Source organism: Tachypleus tridentatus, unplaced genomic scaffold, assembly GCF_004210375.1.
Source record: "Tachypleus tridentatus isolate NWPU-2018 unplaced genomic scaffold, ASM421037v1 Hic_cluster_2, whole genome shotgun sequence".
NCBI lineage: Eukaryota > Metazoa > Arthropoda > Merostomata > Xiphosura > Limulidae > Tachypleus > Tachypleus tridentatus.
Window position 1 is genome coordinate 11,979,959 of NW_027467782.1, and position 17,501 is coordinate 11,997,459.

The 17,501-nt window shown below is 32.3% G+C and overlaps 1 long non-coding RNA gene across 2 annotated transcripts in view; it reads left to right on the forward strand.

Annotated features, from left to right (window-relative positions):
• Positions 1 to 17,501, forward strand: part of LOC143243422 (uncharacterized) — a 57,888-nt gene that overhangs the window by 15,767 nt on the left and 24,620 nt on the right. The gene's annotated exons all lie outside the window — the stretch shown is intronic.

The following is a 17,501-nucleotide window of genomic DNA, read 5'->3' on the forward strand; positions in this document are numbered from 1 at the left end:
AAATATAAAAAACTGTATGATGCTCTCACAACTCTGTAAATAACATTTTTCCATAAGTTGAAAACGGATTTTTTAATAAAAAGAATATTCATCAGGGAATACATGTATATGATGTCATGGTAACAGGAGTGAAATACAAGGAAGATAATAATCACTTTAAAAAACATTTATTACTTCCATGTGGTGCAAAAATTTAGTTAAATATAAGTTTATGTTTTTGGATTTTGCAATGATACTTTTTTTGTGGGGATCATGTCATAATACCAGTACACTCATGTCACCAATGCCATTGTGATTTGGAAAGTTGAGGTGTTTGGGATCTTAGGGTTTAAGGGTGTCATTGTGTACAAGTCAGAGATGTTTACATCTAGCAAAGCAAATAAATAAGTAATGCACTCTGATTTAAATTGGCCTTTTACATGAAAGGTAGAACTGGAGAGATTTGATAAGTTAGTGATATAATCACATGCAAGACAAATAGCTTGCCAACACAGACCAGTTCTGTCAGTTTGTACAAGTGAAGGTGATTGATTCTGTCTGTAATTTGGAATGTACTGGACAGTCTTTGAAATTCATTTTACATTTGAAAGAAACTGAAAGTGGAGTGATAAAAGTGTTGAGAGATGTGTTTTCACCCTATTCCATCTCTTGCCAAACACGTCTCCAATGTATTAAGTACAACTAGTTTGAGCGATAACAGAATGAATACCACAAAACTCCAGTTATACACATCGTCACCCTATTCCATATCTTGCTAAACACGTCTCCAATGTATTAAGTACAACTAGTTTGAGAGATAACAGAATGAATACCACAAAACACCAGTTCTACACATCGTCACCTGAACTACTGTGGGTCACTTTATTACTTAGAGCAAGGCGAATTAATTACCTTATCTTTTATGGAAGTAAAATAATATCCAAACGGCTGTTATATCAGCTTTAGGCTCTGCAATATAAACACATGTATATATACATAAATGTTCCTATAAAATAATCTTTATGACAAACTACATTATCAGAATAAATAAAAACAAGAAAGAAATAAACTAAGGAAAGAAAACAACCAATAGAGTGTTCTAATCCGTCATATCATAATGTTGACATACAAATTTTGGTTGGCATTGGCTCAGTAGGCTACTTTGAGAAGTTAAGAGTGCAAACAAACATGAATTTTGTCATTATAAATATAGATTGAAAACATACACAAATATGCATTTATTGTGTTGAGTCAAAAACAAAACAAACTTAAAACACCGTAAATATCATTAATTAGGAGATATTAAACCTTCATTTATCGATGTTTTAAGACACGTTATTTAATGGATAATTATCTAATCACTGCTTTATGTTGAACATCATTTTAACCACTGTCTTTGAAAAAACAAACAAGACATCTTTCACACCCATTACTGGTGGATCAGTAGTAAGTGTTCAGTTTCATGACACTGAAAACCAGGTTTCGATACTCGTGAGGTATTAAACACGACTATCCATTTATAGCTTTCATAACAATCAAATAAACACAGTTTTTATATTTTATTAAAGGCTGATACTTTGTGTTTTAAGCTACCTATTTAAAATAAATCAAAATCATTTCAAATATTAATAACACGTGCATAAAATAAGGTAAACTAGGTTTATTTTCTTTGGTATTTATAACTTTGTATACAATCCGTGTAACTCGTCTATATCAAACATCTTCTAACGCCTGGTTCAACATTGTTGTTTAATTACCAATGTTATTCTACAGTCAAGTTCTACTGATAAACAAAACTTCTGATTGCTTTCGTTTATAGCTTGTCAGTTTTAAACACATCTAGTTTTAAATATCATTGTAGAAAAGTTTCCAGTACATTACTGTATTAGTTTGGTTTTCAATTGATTCGCAAAGAAACCTTGCTGCTAATATTGAGCCAACTTGTCATAAAAAGCAATTGAAATGCAAATCGAGAAACAGAACCAACAATATTAAATCACCTGGAGTAAAGTAGTGAGGACCTGGTTACTGATGTCAAAGAACCAACAAGAGGTTAGACACATGATGGCATTAAGTAGTGGATTTGTGAATATGCCAGATAGAACATCGGAATTTGATCTGCAAGTTCATGACAGCTGTAACAGATTACAATACATCAAATAATAAAACAGCATTAACGTAACACACTTAAAATTCTTGCTTTCATCGTACCTCAGACTAGCCAAGCAACAATGGGATTGCATTTCATAAATTTATGTTGACAGAAAATTAAAAAAAAAAATTGCAGAAAAACAAAACAGAGGTCTTGAATATCTCTAATCATCACATGTCATATGATGAGCTTACATGAAAGACTTCTAGAACAACAGTAAACCATATGTGTAAATATTGTGAATGTTAATAAAGCTGGTATCTTACACTAAAAAACACTGCCACTGCTATATTTGAAATAATACTCAATGTTATACGAAATAAATACTTTTTATAGATGTGTTAGTCATTACAACTACAGCAAGCTATAGATTTTAAAGAACAAAAAAAGGCCTCTTACTTATCTTTAATCTTTTTTATAAACAAAAGAACTTTCAAAACAACTGACATCTACTTCAGTTGTACAAAATTGTTCTTACTGTACAACATTCTTATATGATGTTGTGTCTATTCACGCAGCTGTACCATTATCCTTACATTCTACTGTGTCTGGTTAATACGCTGTACAGTTAAACTTGTTCTGTCACTAACATCCTTACCTACTAATGTGTTTGGTCAACAAGCTATACCAAGGGTCACCAAACTACGGCTCTCGAGGTAATTTTGTCTGGCCCGCTAGCAGCTAGCCGCTTGGAAATAAAATGTGGCATTTCATCAAATGTCCGACTGTCATAACAAAATAAATCACACCGATTGTCGCTTCAAGCTCGCAAACACAAGACGTTATGATAAAAAGAAACAAGGCTGTTACGCACATATTTAACCAATAGGAAAATTCTTCTTTCGTCCTTGCTGTCCGTTTATTCATATCGAGGCATGTATCTATGAGAGCATTAGGATTTCGAAAACAAGAACAGACTTAACCCTCGTCCCATCGACTCGTCTTGTAAATTCAGCAGCCGAGGGTTAACCGCTTCAGCAAGCTCATATCTCTTATTCGTAACTCGTTCTTAGGTAAGTATCGTGGCAAACGTACGTTTCAATAAATTTGGTTTGTGCGTTCTTGGACCAGTACAATACTTTTCTCACAGCGCTCTGTGTTTTTTTATTTTCAGATCCTGTGTTGTTGTTTTTTCATCCATCGTTGTGGCTGCTTTTAAAAGAAGAAAAGTGGACTTTGAGTGTCGTGCTTTCAATGAAGAATGGGGAGAAAAGTACTTTGTGGAAACAAAACCAGAAAGCTACTTGTGTGATATCCACCAAAAGTGTTGCCGTTTTGAAAGAGTACACTCTTCGACGTCACTATGAAACAAAACATCTGTCAACATATTTGAACTTTTCAGGAAAGTTCCGTTCTGAGAAATTTGAATCCATGAAAGGGTGTTTTTGAATCTCAAAAGAATCTCTTCACGAGAATGTTTGCTGAAAATGGTTTGGTTTGGTTTTTGGAATTTCGCACAAAGCTACTCGAGGGCTATCTGTGCTAGCCGTCCCTAATTTAGCAGTGTAAGACGAGAGGGAAGACAGCTAGTCATCACCACCCACTGCCATCTCTTGGGCAACTCTTTTACCAATGGATAATGGGATCGACCATCACATTATAATTTCCCCATGGCTGAAAGGGCGAGCATGTATGGTGTCACGGGAATTCGAATACGCAAACCTCAGATTACACATTAATTTTGGCTAACAACTCTGAACTATACGAGTATATTCATTATTCAGATTTGGCAAACTTGATTCTTCATTTTCAGTGGATCCATGGCGTCGTTTTACACGAACATTTTGATTTAATGAGTATAATTTAGTCATTATTAATTACTGTTGTGTAGTGTTATGTCTAATTATTGATTAATATTAAGTGTTTTCTGGTGTTAATTATTAGTATTAAGTGTCATTGATATTACCGTTGAGTTTCGCAACAGGTTATAATTGAGGTTGTTTGTAATAAAATAAAATAGTGGTACCTTTTCAAATGTGACTTCTGGCATTTTTGAGATGGGCATACTCTTTATTATGTTACATGATGATGAAGATGCATTTTGTTACTGACTGACATCCATGTTGATGTTTTCTCATCTGTTGCAAGATACTGCACGTTCTGTACCATGGGTGAGGGGTATGACTTTTTCAGGTCTCTTTTTGGATGGTTTTGACGTTCCAAGTTGATCTGTACATGTATTCCTTTGTTTTACAATGTCAAAATTTTGTGTAGAAAAGGGGTGTTAAATAATCTTTCTAAATGTGACCATATTTTGGTAGCATTATTGTTCCTATGACGCCAAACAAGTTATAAATGTCCTTCACTTACATGCCTTTCAACTGCTATTTATATCTGCTATGGTTATTGCAACATTTCTTGAAGTAATTATTCAGAATTATCTTAGTAAAGTGTACTCAACCCTCTTTATACTCTAAATTTTTGTTTATAATGTACTGAACCCTCAGTTTACTCAGATGTTTGGTTTATAGTGTACCCAACTTTTTGCAACTAATGGATTTGATGAACCCCATTGGTAACTCTCAGATTAATTGTATAATCTCTGCATTTTAGTTTTATGGAAACAATTTTTTTCTGGTTATGTGTAGAAATGACCATGCTCTTAATTTTACCTGAAAAGATTATCTGAGAAATTTTAAAACATAAATATTATTTGTCTTAATTGGAGGCTTTTTCTTATGTGGATGAGTTTGCGTTCCCAAATGTATTTGAAAACGTTATGAGAAAAGTAAATGTCATGAATAAAAACAAATGTACTTTCTTCTATAAGATTACACACACAGGTGCTGACTTTCACACACATGCAGTTATATCTAATATTTCATTGTTCACCAACAAAATTAGGTTCATGATAAAGTTTATTTAGAATTTGTGGAAGCAATTGTTGTATGACAATAGTTTAAAAAAAACATCAGTATACTTTGCAAAACGTTTTCCAATTTAAATCTTATAAATTGGATGGACTTTGCATGTTAATTCACGTGGATCATATAAATTATTTTTTTAAATGTCACTGTACTACTAAATTTCACATAAACATATATGAATAATTAAGTTGCAAACTGCATTATATCACAACAACAATGAATCAATTAGTGATGAAGACATTATTTTAAATTACATTATCCTCTATATATTTTCCTTGTTACAACAGTGCACATGTTACTAAAAGTTGGAATTTCTTAATAAACCACATACATACACAAACAGAAGTTATATAAAAAGAAACAAATCTAATATGTAAGTGGTGCATATATATTGTACTATGATTAGCATTATATCAATAAGGGGACTTTTCAGTTTCATATTATTTATTAATGGAGACATTATTACATCCAGGGTAACTCTACTGTAAGAAGTAAAATCGAACACTGATAATTGTTCATTCAGTTTAACTACACTGGATACACTAATTCCAGAGTTATCATAACCTGTCACTAATTTATATAAGTTTGTTCATAAATTATTTGAAAAAAAAATCTCAGAACAAACATCTTTTGTGCTTTCAATTGATGTGCAACAGCTTTTATCTTTCTTTGTCTCTTTGTATAAAGAAAATAAGAACTATTATATATGTCATTGACAGTTTATCACTAGTTTCATTTATAACATACACAAACGAAAAAAAAATATAAAAAACTGTATGATGCTCTCACAACTCTGTAAATAACATTTTTCCATAAGTTGAAAACGGATTTTTTAATAAAAAGAATATTCATCAGGGAATACATGTATATGATGTCATGGTAACAGGAGTGAAATACAAGGAAGATAATAATCACTTTAAAAAACATTTATTACTTCCATGTGGTGCAAAAATTTAGTTAAATATAAGTTTATGTTTTTGGATTTTGCAATGATACTTTTTTGTGGGGATCATGTCATAATACCAGTACACTCATGTCACCAATGCCATTGTGATTTGGAAAGTTGAGGTGTTTGGGATCTTAGGGTTTAAGGGTGTCATTGTGTACAAGTCAGAGATGTTTACATCTAGCAAAGCAAATAAATAAATAATGCACTCTGATTTAAATTGGCCTTTTACATGAAAGGTAGAACTGGAGAGATTTGATAAGTTAGTGATATAATCACATGCAAGACAAATAGCTTGCCAACACAGACCAGTTCTGTCAGTTTGTACAAGTGAAGGTGATTGATTCTGTCTGTAATTTGGAATGTACTGGACAGTCTTTGAAATTCATTTTACATTTGAAAGAAACTGAAAGTGGAGTGATAAAAGTGTTGAGAGATGTGTTTTCACCCTATTCCATCTCTTGCCAAACACGTCTCCAATGTATTAAGTACAACTAGTTTGAGCGATAACAGAATGAATACCACAAAACTCCAGTTATACACATCGTCACCCTATTCCATATCTTGCTAAACACGTCTCCAATGTATTAAGTACAACTAGTTTGAGAGATAACAGAATGAATACCACAAAACACCAGTTCTACACATCGTCACCTGAACTACTGTGGGTCACTTTATTACTTAGAGCAAGGCGAATTAATTACCTTATCTTTTATGGAAGTAAAATAATATCCAAACGGCTGTTATATCAGCTTTAGGCTCTGCAATATAAACACATGTATATATACATAAATGTTCCTATAAAATAATCTTTATGACAAACTACATTATCAGAATAAATAAAAACAAGAAAGAAATAAACTAAGGAAAGAAAACAACCAATAGAGTGTTCTAATCCGTCATATCATAATGTTGACATACAAATTTTGGTTGGCATTGGCTCAGTAGGCTACTTTGAGAAGTTAAGAGTGCAAACAAACATGAATTTTGTCATTATAAATATAGATTGAAAACATACACAAATATGCATTTATTGTGTTGAGTCAAAACAAAAACAAACTTAAAACACCGTAAATATCATTAATTAGGAGATATTAAACCTTCATTTATCGATGTTTTAAGACACGTTATTTAATGGATAATTATCTAATCACTGCTTTATGTTGAACATCATTTTAACCACTGTCTTTGAAAAAACAAACAAGACATCTTTCACACCCATTACTGGTGGATCAGTAGTAAGTGTTCAGTTTCATGACACTGAAAACCAGGTTTCGATACTCGTGAGGTATTAAACACGACTATCCATTTATAGCTTTCATAACAATCAAATAAACACAGTTTTTATATTTTATTAAAGGCTGATACTTTGTGTTTTAAGCTACCTATTTAAAATAAATCAAAATCATTTCAAATATTAATAACACGTGCATAAAATAAGGTAAACTAGGTTTATTTTCTTTGGTATTTATAACTTTGTATACAATCCGTGTAACTCGTCTATATCAAACATCTTCTAACGCCTGGTTCAACATTGTTGTTTAATTACCAATGTTATTCTACAGTCAAGTTCTACTGATAAACAAAACTTCTGATTGCTTTCGTTTATAGCTTGTCAGTTTTAAACACATCTAGTTTTAAATATCATTGTAGAAAAGTTTCCAGTACATTACTGTATTAGTTTGGTTTTCAATTGATTCGCAAAGAAACCTTGCTGCTAATATTGAGCCAACTTGTCATAAAAAGCAATTGAAATGCAAATCGAGAAACAGAACCAACAATATTAAATCACCTGGAGTAAAGTAGTGAGGACCTGGTTACTGATGTCAAAGAACCAACAAGAGGTTAGACACATGATGGCATTAAGTAGTGGATTTGTGAATATGCCAGATAGAACATCGGAATTTGATCTGCAAGTTCATGACAGCTGTAACAGATTACAATACATCAAATAATAAAACAGCATTAACGTAACACACTTAAAATTCTTGCTTTCATCGTACCTCAGACTAGCCAAGCAACAATGGGATTGCATTTCATAAATTTATGTTGACAGAAAATTAAAAAAAAAAATTGCAGAAAAACAAAACAGAGGTCTTGAATATCTCTAATCATCACATGTCATATGATGAGCTTACATGAAAGACTTCTAGAACAACAGTAAACCATATGTGTAAATATTGTGAATGTTAATAAAGCTGGTATCTTACACTAAAAAACACTGCCACTGCTATATTTGAAATAATACTCAATGTTATACGAAATAAATACTTTTTATAGATGTGTTAGTCATTACAACTACAGCAAGCTATAGATTTTAAAGAACAAAAAAAAGGCCTCTTACTTATCTTTAATCTTTTTTATAAACAAAAAAGAACTTTCAAAAACAACTGACATCTACTTCAGTTGTACAAAATTGTTCTTACTGTACAACATTCTTATATGATGTTGTGTCTATTCACGCAGCTGTACCATTATCCTTACATTCTACTGTGTCTGGTTAATACGCTGTACAGTTAAACTTGTTCTGTCACTAACATCCTTACCTACTAATGTGTTTGGTCAACAAGCTATACCAAGGGTCACCAAACTACGGCTCTCGAGGTAATTTTGTCTGGCCCGCTAGCAGCTAGCCGCTTGGAAATAAAATGTGGCATTTCATCAAATGTCCGACTGTCATAACAAAATAAATCACACCGATTGTCGCTTCAAGCTCGCAAACACAAGACGTTATGATAAAAAGAAACAAGGCTGTTACGCACATATTTAACCAATAGGAAAATTCTTCTTTCGTCCTTGCTGTCCGTTTATTCATATCGAGGCATGTATCTATGAGAGCATTAGGATTTCGAAAACAAGAACAGACTTAACCCTCGTCCCATCGACTCGTCTTGTAAATTCAGCAGCCGAGGGTTAACCGCTTCAGCAAGCTCATATCTCTTATTCGTAACTCGTTCTTAGGTAAGTATCGTGGCAAACGTACGTTTCAATAAATTTGGTTTGTGCGTTCTTGGACCAGTACAATACTTTTCTCACAGCGCTCTGTGTTTTTTTATTTTCAGATCCTGTGTTGTTGTTTTTTCATCCATCGTTGTGGCTGCTTTTAAAAGAAGAAAAGTGGACTTTGAGTGTCGTGCTTTCAATGAAGAATGGGGAGAAAAGTACTTTGTGGAAACAAAAAACCAGAAAGCTACTTGTGTGATATCCACCAAAAGTGTTGCCGTTTTGAAAGAGTACACTCTTCGACGTCACTATGAAACAAAACATCTGTCAACATATTTGAACTTTTCAGGAAAGTTCCGTTCTGAGAAATTTGAATCCATGAAAGGGTGTTTTTGAATCTCAAAAGAATCTCTTCACGAGAATGTTTGCTGAAAATGGTTTGGTTTGGTTTTTGGAATTTCGCACAAAGCTACTCGAGGGCTATCTGTGCTAGCCGTCCCTAATTTAGCAGTGTAAGACGAGAGGGAAGACAGCTAGTCATCACCACCCACTGCCATCTCTTGGGCAACTCTTTTACCAATGGATAATGGGATCGACCATCACATTATAATTTCCCCATGGCTGAAAGGGCGAGCATGTATGGTGTCACGGGAATTCGAATACGCAAACCTCAGATTACACATTAATTTTGGCTAACAACTCTGAACTATACGAGTATATTCATTATTCAGATTTGGCAAACTTGATTCTTCATTTTCAGTGGATCCATGGCGTCGTTTTACACGAACATTTTGATTTAATGAGTATAATTTAGTCATTATTAATTACTGTTGTGTAGTGTTATGTCTAATTATTGATTAATATTAAGTGTTTTCTGGTGTTAATTATTAGTATTAAGTGTCATTGATATTACCGTTGAGTTTCGCAACAGGTTATAATTGAGGTTGTTTGTAATAAAATAAAATAGTGGTACCTTTTCAAATGTGACTTCTGGCATTTTTGAGATGGGCATACTCTTTATTATGTTACATGATGATGAAGATGCATTTTGTTACTGACTGACATCCATGTTGATGTTTTCTCATCTGTTGCAAGATACTGCACGTTCTGTACCATGGGTGAGGGGTATGACTTTTTCAGGTCTCTTTTTGGATGGTTTTGACGTTCCAAGTTGATCTGTACATGTATTCCTTTGTTTTACAATGTCAAAATTTTGTGTAGAAAAGGGGTGTTAAATAATCTTTCTAAATGTGACCATATTTTGGTAGCATTATTGTTCCTATGACGCCAAACAAGTTATAAATGTCCTTCACTTACATGCCTTTCAACTGCTATTTATATCTGCTATGGTTATTGCAACATTTCTTGAAGTAATTATTCAGAATTATCTTAGTAAAGTGTACTCAACCCTCTTTATACTCTAAATTTTTGTTTATAATGTACTGAACCCTCAGTTTACTCAGATGTTTGGTTTATAGTGTACCCAACTTTTTGCAACTAATGGATTTGATGAACCCCATTGGTAACTCTCAGATTAATTGTATAATCTCTGCATTTTAGTTTTATGGAAACAATTTTTTTCTGGTTATGTGTAGAAATGACCATGCTCTTAATTTTACCTGAAAAGATTATCTGAGAAATTTTAAAACATAAATATTATTTGTCTTAATTGGAGGCTTTTTCTTATGTGGATGAGTTTGCGTTCCCAAATGTATTTGAAAACGTTATGAGAAAAGTAAATGTCATGAATAAAAACAAATGTACTTTCTTCTATAAGATTACACACACAGGTGCTGACTTTCACACACATGCAGTTATATCTAATATTTCATTGTTCACCAACAAAATTAGGTTCATGATAAAGTTTATTTAGAATTTGTGGAAGCAATTGTTGTATGACAATAGTTTAAAAAAAACATCAGTATACTTTGCAAAACGTTTTCCAATTTAAATCTTATAAATTGGATGGACTTTGCATGTTAATTCACGTGGATCATATAAATTATTTTTTTAAATGTCACTGTACTACTAAATTTCACATAAACATATATGAATAATTAAGTTGCAAACTGCATTATATCACAACAACAATGAATCAATTAGTGATGAAGACATTATTTTAAATTACATTATCCTCTATATATTTTCCTTGTTACAACAGTGCACATGTTACTAAAAGTTGGAATTTCTTAATAAACCACATACATACACAAACAGAAGTTATATAAAAAGAAACAAATCTAATATGTAAGTGGTGCATATATATTGTACTATGATTAGCATTATATCAATAAGGGGACTTTTCAGTTTCATATTATTTATTAATGGAGACATTATTACATCCAGGGTAACTCTACTGTAAGAAGTAAAATCGAACACTGATAATTGTTCATTCAGTTTAACTACACTGGATACACTAATTCCAGAGTTATCATAACCTGTCACTAATTTATATAAGTTTGTTCATAAATTATTTGAAAAAAAAATCTCAGAACAAACATCTTTTGTGCTTTCAATTGATGTGCAACAGCTTTTATCTTTCTTTGTCTCTTTGTATAAAGAAAATAAGAACTATTATATATGTCATTGACAGTTTATCACTAGTTTCATTTATAACATACACAAACGAAAAAAAAATATAAAAAACTGTATGATGCTCTCACAACTCTGTAAATAACATTTTTCCATAAGTTGAAAACGGATTTTTTAATAAAAAGAATATTCATCAGGGAATACATGTATATGATGTCATGGTAACAGGAGTGAAATACAAGGAAGATAATAATCACTTTAAAAAACATTTATTACTTCCATGTGGTGCAAAAATTTAGTTAAATATAAGTTTATGTTTTTTGGATTTTGCAATGATACTTTTTTGTGGGGATCATGTCATAATACCAGTACACTCATGTCACCAATGCCATTGTGATTTGGAAAGTTGAGGTGTTTGGGATCTTAGGGTTTAAGGGTGTCATTGTGTACAAGTCAGAGATGTTTACATCTAGCAAAGCAAATAAATAAGTAATGCACTCTGATTTAAATTGGCCTTTACATGAAAGGTAGAACTGGAGAGATTTGATAAGTTAGTGATATAATCACATGCAAGACAAATAGCTTGCCAACACAGACCAGTTCTGTCAGTTTGTACAAGTGAAGGTGATTGATTCTGTCTGTAATTTGGAATGTACTGGACAGTCTTTGAAATTCATTTTACATTTGAAAGAAACTGAAAGTGGAGTGATAAAAGTGTTGAGAGATGTGTTTTCACCCTATTCCATCTCTTGCCAAACACGTCTCCAATGTATTAAGTACAACTAGTTTGAGCGATAACAGAATGAATACCACAAAACTCCAGTTATACACATCGTCACCCTATTCCATATCTTGCTAAACACGTCTCCAATGTATTAAGTACAACTAGTTTGAGAGATAACAGAATGAATACCACAAAACACCAGTTCTACACATCGTCACCTGAACTACTGTGGGTCACTTTATTACTTAGAGCAAGGCGAATTAATTACCTTATCTTTTATGGAAGTAAAATAATATCCAAACGGCTGTTATATCAGCTTTAGGCTCTGCAATATAAACACATGTATATATACATAAATGTTCCTATAAAATAATCTTTATGACAAACTACATTATCAGAATAAATAAAAACAAGAAAGAAATAAACTAAGGAAAGAAAACAACCAATAGAGTGTTCTAATCCGTCATATCATAATGTTGACATACAAATTTTGGTTGGCATTGGCTCAGTAGGCTACTTTGAGAAGTTAAGAGTGCAAACAAACATGAATTTTGTCATTATAAATATAGATTGAAAACATACACAAATATGCATTTATTGTGTTGAGTCAAAAACAAAACAAACTTAAAACACCGTAAATATCATTAATTAGGAGATATTAAACCTTCATTTATCGATGTTTTAAGACACGTTATTTAATGGATAATTATCTAATCACTGCTTTATGTTGAACATCATTTTAACCACTGTCTTTGAAAAAACAAACAAGACATCTTTCACACCCATTACTGGTGGATCAGTAGTAAGTGTTCAGTTTCATGACACTGAAAACCAGGTTTCGATACTCGTGAGGTATTAAACACGACTATCCATTTATAGCTTTCATAACAATCAAATAAACACAGTTTTTATATTTTATTAAAGGCTGATACTTTGTGTTTTAAGCTACCTATTTAAAATAAATCAAAATCATTTCAAATATTAATAACACGTGCATAAAATAAGGTAAACTAGGTTTATTTTCTTTGGTATTTATAACTTTGTATACAATCCGTGTAACTCGTCTATATCAAACATCTTCTAACGCCTGGTTCAACATTGTTGTTTAATTACCAATGTTATTCTACAGTCAAGTTCTACTGATAAACAAAACTTCTGATTGCTTTCGTTTATAGCTTGTCAGTTTTAAACACATCTAGTTTTAAATATCATTGTAGAAAAGTTTCCAGTACATTACTGTATTAGTTTGGTTTTCAATTGATTCGCAAAGAAACCTTGCTGCTAATATTGAGCCAACTTGTCATAAAAAGCAATTGAAATGCAAATCGAGAAACAGAACCAACAATATTAAATCACCTGGAGTAAAGTAGTGAGGACCTGGTTACTGATGTCAAAGAACCAACAAGAGGTTAGACACATGATGGCATTAAGTAGTGGATTTGTGAATATGCCAGATAGAACATCGGAATTTGATCTGCAAGTTCATGACAGCTGTAACAGATTACAATACATCAAATAATAAAACAGCATTAACGTAACACACTTAAAATTCTTGCTTTCATCGTACCTCAGACTAGCCAAGCAACAATGGGATTGCATTTCATAAATTTATGTTGACAGAAAATTAAAAAAAAATTGCAGAAAAACAAAACAGAGGTCTTGAATATCTCTAATCATCACATGTCATATGATGAGCTTACATGAAAGACTTCTAGAACAACAGTAAACCATATGTGTAAATATTGTGAATGTTAATAAAGCTGGTATCTTACACTAAAAAACACTGCCACTGCTATATTTGAAATAATACTCAATGTTATACGAAATAAATACTTTTTATAGATGTGTTAGTCATTACAACTACAGCAAGCTATAGATTTTAAAGAACAAAAAAAGGCCTCTTACTTATCTTTAATCTTTTTTATAAACAAAAAGAACTTTCAAAACAACTGACATCTACTTCAGTTGTACAAAATTGTTCTTACTGTACAACATTCTTATATGATGTTGTGTCTATTCACGCAGCTGTACCATTATCCTTACATTCTACTGTGTCTGGTTAATACGCTGTACAGTTAAACTTGTTCTGTCACTAACATCCTTACCTACTAATGTGTTTGGTCAACAAGCTATACCAAGGGTCACCAAACTACGGCTCTCGAGGTAATTTTGTCTGGCCCGCTAGCAGCTAGCCGCTTGGAAATAAAATGTGGCATTTCATCAAATGTCCGACTGTCATAACAAAATAAATCACACCGATTGTCGCTTCAAGCTCGCAAACACAAGACGTTATGATAAAAGAAACAAGGCTGTTACGCACATATTTAACCAATAGGAAAATTCTTCTTTCGTCCTTGCTGTCCGTTTATTCATATCGAGGCATGTATCTATGAGAGCATTAGGATTTCGAAAACAAGAACAGACTTAACCCTCGTCCCATCGACTCGTCTTGTAAATTCAGCAGCCGAGGGTTAACCGCTTCAGCAAGCTCATATCTCTTATTCGTAACTCGTTCTTAGGTAAGTATCGTGGCAAACGTACGTTTCAATAAATTTGGTTTGTGCGTTCTTGGACCAGTACAATACTTTTCTCACAGCGCTCTGTGTTTTTTATTTTCAGATCCTGTGTTGTTGTTTTTTCATCCATCGTTGTGGCTGCTTTTAAAAGAAGAAAAGTGGACTTTGAGTGTCGTGCTTTCAATGAAGAATGGGGAGAAAAGTACTTTGTGGAAACAAAACCAGAAAGCTACTTGTGTGATATCCACCAAAAGTGTTGCCGTTTTGAAAGAGTACACTCTTCGACGTCACTATGAAACAAAACATCTGTCAACATATTTGAACTTTTCAGGAAAGTTCCGTTCTGAGAAATTTGAATCCATGAAAGGGTGTTTTTGAATCTCAAAAGAATCTCTTCACGAGAATGTTTGCTGAAAATGGTTTGGTTTGGTTTTTGGAATTTCGCACAAAGCTACTCGAGGGCTATCTGTGCTAGCCGTCCCTAATTTAGCAGTGTAAGACGAGAGGGAAGACAGCTAGTCATCACCACCCACTGCCATCTCTTGGGCAACTCTTTTACCAATGGATAATGGGATCGACCATCACATTATAATTTCCCCATGGCTGAAAGGGCGAGCATGTATGGTGTCACGGGAATTCGAATACGCAAACCTCAGATTACACATTAATTTTGGCTAACAACTCTGAACTATACGAGTATATTCATTATTCAGATTTGGCAAACTTGATTCTTCATTTTCAGTGGATCCATGGCGTCGTTTTACACGAACATTTTGATTTAATGAGTATAATTTAGTCATTATTAATTACTGTTGTGTAGTGTTATGTCTAATTATTGATTAATATTAAGTGTTTTCTGGTGTTAATTATTAGTATTAAGTGTCATTGATATTACCGTTGAGTTTCGCAACAGGTTATAATTGAGGTTGTTTGTAATAAAATAAAATAGTGGTACCTTTTCAAATGTGACTTCTGGCATTTTTTGAGATGGGCATACTCTTTATTATGTTACATGATGATGAAGATGCATTTTGTTACTGACTGACATCCATGTTGATGTTTTCTCATCTGTTGCAAGATACTGCACGTTCTGTACCATGGGTGAGGGGTATGACTTTTTTCAGGTCTCTTTTTTGGATGGTTTTGACGTTCCAAGTTGATCTGTACATGTATTCCTTTGTTTTACAATGTCAAAATTTTGTGTAGAAAAGGGGTGTTAAATAATCTTTCTAAATGTGACCATATTTTGGTAGCATTATTGTTCCTATGACGCCAAACAAGTTATAAATGTCCTTCACTTACATGCCTTTCAACTGCTATTTATATCTGCTATGGTTATTGCAACATTTCTTGAAGTAATTATTCAGAATTATCTTAGTAAAGTGTACTCAACCCTCTTTATACTCTAAATTTTTGTTTATAATGTACTGAACCCTCAGTTTACTCAGATGTTTGGTTTATAGTGTACCCAACTTTTTGCAACTAATGGATTTGATGAACCCCATTGGTAACTCTCAGATTAATTGTATAATCTCTGCATTTTAGTTTTATGGAAACAATTTTTTTCTGGTTATGTGTAGAAATGACCATGCTCTTAATTTTACCTGAAAAGATTATCTGAGAAATTTTAAAACATAAATATTATTTGTCTTAATTGGAGGCTTTTTCTTATGTGGATGAGTTTGCGTTCCCAAATGTATTTGAAAACGTTATGAGAAAAGTAAATGTCATGAATAAAACAAATGTACTTTCTTCTATAAGATTACACACACAGGTGCTGACTTTCACACACATGCAGTTATATCTAATATTTCATTGTTCACCAACAAAATTAGGTTCATGATAAAGTTTATTTAGAATTTGTGGAAGCAATTGTTGTATGACAATAGTTTAAAAAAAACATCAGTATACTTTGCAAAACGTTTTCCAATTTAAATCTTATAAATTGGATGGACTTTGCATGTTAATTCACGTGGATCATATAAATTATTTTTTTAAATGTCACTGTACTACTAAATTTCACATAAACATATATGAATAATTAAGTTGCAAACTGCATTATATCACAACAACAATGAATCAATTAGTGATGAAGACATTATTTTAAATTACATTATCCTCTATATATTTTCCTTGTTACAACAGTGCACATGTTACTAAAAGTTGGAATTTCTTAATAAACCACATACATACACAAACAGAAGTTATATAAAAAGAAACAAATCTAATATGTAAGTGGTGCATATATATTGTACTATGATTAGCATTATATCAATAAGGGGACTTTTCAGTTTCATATTATTTATTAATGGAGACATTATTACATCCAGGGTAACTCTACTGTAAGAAGTAAAATCGAACACTGATAATTGTTCATTCAGTTTAACTACACTGGATACACTAATTCCAGAGTTATCATAACCTGTCACTAATTTATATAAGTTTGTTCATAAATTATTTGAAAAAAAATCTCAGAACAAACATCTTTTGTGCTTTCAATTGATGTGCAACAGCTTTTATCTTTCTTTGTCTCTTTGTATAAAGAAAATAAGAACTATTATATATGTCATTGACAGTTTATCACTAGTTTCATTTATAACATACACAAACGAAAAAAAAATATAAAAAACTGTATGATGCTCTCACAACTCTGTAAATAACATTTTTCCATAAGTTGAAAACGGATTTTTTAATAAAAAGAATATTCATCAGGGAATACATGTATATGATGTCATGGTAACAGGAGTGAAATACAAGGAAGATAATAATCACTTTAAAAACATTTATTACTTCCATGTGGTGCAAAAATTTAGTTAAATATAAGTTTATGTTTTTGGATTTT